Here is a 5,000-nt window from a genome sequence, read left to right as displayed (position 1 = left end):
TAGCTCCAGAAAATCTATTTCGAGTGCAGGGAGGTCAGAATCCAACAGCATCAGCAGTCCTTTTGTCAGCCTTTTTCAGAGTTTTGCTCAAATCCCTCAATTTCAGTCAGAATTTACCTGAAATCACAGAAAAACACACAAACTCATAGTAAAGTCCAGAAATGTGAATTTAACATAAAAACTAATGAAAACATCCCTAAAAGTAGCTCAAATTTACTAAAAACTATATGAAAACAATGCCAAAAAGCGTATAAATTATCCGCTCATCACAACACCAAACTTAAATTGTTGCTTGTCCCCAAGCAACTGAAAATCACATAGGATAAAAAGAAGAGAATATACTATAAAGTCCAAAATATCAATGAATATTAATTTAATTACATGAGCGGGACTTGTAGCTTTTTGCTTCTGAACAGTTTTGGCATCTCACTTTTTCCTTTGAAGCTCAGAGTGATTGGCTTCTCTAGGAACTTAGAATTTCAGATAGTGTTATTGACTTTCCTAGTTAAGCATGTTGATTCTTGAACACAGCTACTCATGAGTCTTGGCTGTGGCCCTAAGCACTTTGTCTTCCAGTATTACCACCGGATACACAAATGCCACAGACACATAACTGGGTGAACCTTTTCAGATTGTGACTCAGCTTTGCTAAAGTCCCCAGTTAGTGGTGTCCAGAGCTCTTAAGCACACTCTTTTGCTTTGGATCACGACTTTAACCACTTAGTCTCAAGCTTTTCACTTGGACCTTCATGACACAAGCACATGGTTAGGGACAGCTTGGTTTAGCCGCTTAGGCCTGGATTTAATTTCCTTGGGCCCTCCTATCCATTAATGCTCAAAGCCTTGGATCCTTGCTTCTTAAAATTTTCGCCTCTTTTTTTTTTTTTTTCACTGCTTTTTCTTGCTTCAAGAATCAATTTCATGATGTTTTTCAGATCATCAATAACATTTCTCTTTGTTCATCATTCTTTCAAGAGCCAACAATTTTAACACTCATAAACAACAAGATCCAAAGACATATGCACTGTTCATTCATTCATTCAGAAAACAAAAAGCATTGTCACCACATCAATATAATTAAACTAAATTCAATAATAATTTCGAAAATTATGTACTTCTTGTTCTTTTGAATTAAAACATTTTTCTTTTAAGAGAGGTGAAGGACTAATGGATTTTATTTCATAGCTTTAAGGCATGGTTACACACTAATGATCATGAAAGAAAAACACAAAACATAGATAAACATAATACTTTAAAAATCGAAAACAGAAAGAAATAAAGAACAAGGAATGAATCCACCTTTTAGTGGCGTCTTCTTCTTGAAAGACCAATGATGTTCTTCAACTCTTCTATGTCCCTTCCTTGCCTTTGTCGCTCCTCCCTCATTGCTCTTTGATCTTCTCTTATTTCTTGGAGAATGATGGAGTGCTCATGATGTTCCACCCTTAATTGCTCCACATTATGGCTCAAATCTTCTAAGGAGGTATTAAGTTGCTCCCAATAGTTGTGGGGAGGAAAGTGCATTCCTTGAGGCATTTGTTGATGATGAACTTCCTCATGTTCTCCTTGAGGGCCGTGAGGAACTTCTCTTGTTTGCTCCATCTTTTTCTTGGTGATGGGCTTGTCTTCTTCAATGGAGACATCTCCTTCTATGATAACTCCAGCTGAGTAACATAGATGGCATATAAGGTGGGGGAAGGCTAGCCGTGCCATGTATGAAGGCTTGTCAGCTATTTTGTAGAGTTCATTGGAGATGACTTCATGAACTTCCACCTCCTCTCCAATCATGATGCTATGAACCATGATGGCCCGATCCACAGTAACTTCAGATCGGTTGCTTGTAGGGATGATGGATCTTTGAATGAACTCCAACCATCCTCTAGCTACAGGCTTGAGGTCCAGTCTTCTTAGTTGGACTGGCTTGCCCTTGGAGTCTACTCTCCATTGGGCGCCTTCCACACATATGTCCATAAGGACTTGGTCCAACCTTTGGTTAAAGTTGACCCTTCTTGTGTATGGGCGTTCATCACCTTGCATCATGGGTAAGTGAAACGCCAACCTCACATTTTCCGGACTGAAATCCAAGTATTTCCCCCTAACCATTGTGAGATAATTCTTTGGGCTTGGGTTCATACTTTGGTCATGGTTCCTAGTGATCCATGCATTAGCATAGAACTCTTGAACCATCAATAATCCGACTTGTTGCATGGGGTTGGCTAGGACTTCCCAACCTCTTCTTTGGATTTCATGTCGGATTTCCGGATACTCATTCTTCTTGAGCTTGAAAGGGACCTCAGGGATCACTTTCTTCTTTGCCACAACATCATAGAAGTGGTCTTAATGGCTCTTGGAGATGAATCTCTCCTTCTCCCATGACTCGGAAGTGGAAGCTTTTGCCTTTCCTTTTCCTTTTCTTGGAGGAATTCCGGTCTTGGGTGCCATCGATGGTGAATGAAAAATAAAAAGCTTAGGCTTTTTACCACACCAAACTTAAAATTTGCTCGTCCTCGAGCAAGAAAAGAAAAGAAGAGTAGAAGAAGAAGAAGAAAATATGGTAGAGAGGGAGAAGAGAGGGTTCGGCTATGTGGGAGAATGTGGGTTTGTGTTGTGTGAAAATGTAAAAGAAAAGAAGGGTATTTATAGGGAGAGGGGAGGGTATAGGTTCGGCCATTTTGGGTGGGAAAGGGTGGGAAATTGAATTTGAATTTGATGGAGGTAGGTGGGGTTTATGGGGAAGAGGAGGTTGATGTGAATGGTGAATGGAGTAATTGGGAAGAGGAATTGAGGTGATTGATGAAGAAGATTGGGAATTGTGACATGGGGAATCACATCACAAAAACTAGGATTAGAAGGTAAGGTGGGAATATGTTAGGTGGGGATCCTGTGGGGTCCACAGATCCTGAAGTGGGGATCTTGTGGGGTCCACAGATCCTGAGGTGAAAAGAAATACCATTCCTTCACCCTATAGGCATGTAACATGCCTTCATGCATCATTCTGGCGTTCAAACGCCCATTGGTGCATGTTCTGGGCGTTAAACGCCCATGTAATGCTTGTTTCTGGCGTTGAACGCCAGTTTCAAGCTTGTTTCTGGCGTTCAGCGCCAGATTGTCCTCTGTGTGCGCATTCTGGCGTTAAACGCCAGGATGTAGCTTGTTCTGGGCGTTCAGCGCCAGAAAGATGCTCTGTTCTGGCGTTGAACGCCAGCCAGATGCATCTTCTGGGCGTTGAACGCCGGCCCGTGCGTCCTCCAGGGTGAAAAATTTTTTCTTCTGTTTTTGACTCTGTTTTAAATTTTTTTTTTTGATTTTTTTCGTGACTTCTCATGATCATGTACCTAATTAAACACAAAAATAACAAAGAAACAAAATAAAATAAAATTAGATAAATAAAATTGGGTTGCCTCCCAACAAGTGCTTCTTTAATGTCAATAGCTTGACAGTGGCTCTCATGGAGCCACAAGGTGATCAGGTCAACTTAAGTGTGGTATTCCCAACACCAAACTTAGAGTTTGGATATGGGGTTTGGACACCAAACTTAGAGTTTGGTTGTGGCTTCACAACACCAAACTTAGAGTTTGACTGTGTGGGCTCTTCTTGACTCTGAACTGAGAGAAGTTCTTCATGCTTACTCTCTTTTGTCACAGAGGGATGGCCATGTGCCTGAAACATAAGGTAATCCCCATTCAATTGAAGGACTAACTCACATCTGTTGACATCTATCACAGCTCCTGCTGTGGCTAGGAAAGGTCTTCCTAGGATGATGCATTCATCATCTTCCTTCCTAGTGTCTAGGATTATGAAATCAGTGGGGATATAAAGGCCTTCAACCTTTACTAGCACGTCCTCCACTATTCCATAAGCTTGTCTTATGGACTTATCTGCCAATTGCAATGAGAACAAGGCAGGTTGTACCTCAATGATCCCCAGCTTCTCCATTACAGAGAGTGGCATAAGATTTATCCCTGACCCAAGATCACATAGAGCTTTTTCAAAGCTCATGGTGCCAATGGTGCAAGGTATTAAGAACTTGCCAGGGTCTTGTTTCTTTTGAGGTAGAGTTCTCTGAATCCAAGTATCTAGTTCACTAATGAGCAAGGGAGGTTCACTTTCCCAAGTCTCATTACCAAACAGCTTGGCATTCAGCTTCATGATAGCTCCTAAGTATTGAGCAACTTGCTCTCCAGTCACATCTTCATTCTCTTCAGAGGATGAATATTCTTCAGAGCTCATGAATGGCAGAAGGAGATTTAAAGGAATCTCTATGGCCTCTAGGTGAGCCTCAGATTCCTCTGGATCCTTAATAGGAAACTCCTTCTTGCTTGAGGAACGACCCAGGAGGTCTTCCTCACTGGGATTTTCGTCCTCCTCCTCCTTGGTGCATTCGGCCATTTTGATTAAATCAATGGCCTTGCACTCTCCTTTTGGATTCTCTTCTGTATTGCTTGGGAGAGTACTGGGAGGAGTTTCAATAACTTTCTTACTCAGCTGGCCCACTTGTGCCTCCAAATTTCTAATGGAGGATCTTGTTTCATTCATGAAACTGAAAGTGGCTTTTGACAGATCAGAGACTATATTTGCTAAATTAGAATTGTTTTGTTCAGAATTCTCTGTCTGTTGCTGAGAAGATGATGGATATGGCTTACTATTATTCAGCCTGTTGCGTCCACCATTGTTAAAACCTTGTTGAGGTTTTTTTTTTGATCCTTCCAGGAGAAATTAGGATGATTTCTCCATGATGAGTTATAGGTGTTTCCATAAGGTTCACCTAAGTAATTAACCTCTGCCATGGCAGGGTTCTCAGGATCATAAGCTTCTTCAGAAGCTGCCTCTCTAGTACTGTTGGATGCATGTTGCAATCCATTCAGATTTTGAGAGATCATGTTGACCTGTTGAGTCAACACTTTGTTCTGAGCCAATATGGCATTCAGAGCATCAATTTCAAGAACTTCTTTCTTCTGAGGTATGCCATTGTTTACAGAATTCCTCTCAGAATTGTACAT

This window comes from Arachis stenosperma, chromosome 1 (assembly GCF_014773155.1).
Source record: "Arachis stenosperma cultivar V10309 chromosome 1, arast.V10309.gnm1.PFL2, whole genome shotgun sequence".
Lineage (NCBI taxonomy): Eukaryota > Viridiplantae > Streptophyta > Magnoliopsida > Fabales > Fabaceae > Arachis > Arachis stenosperma.
This window is presented reverse-complemented; position numbering follows the sequence as displayed.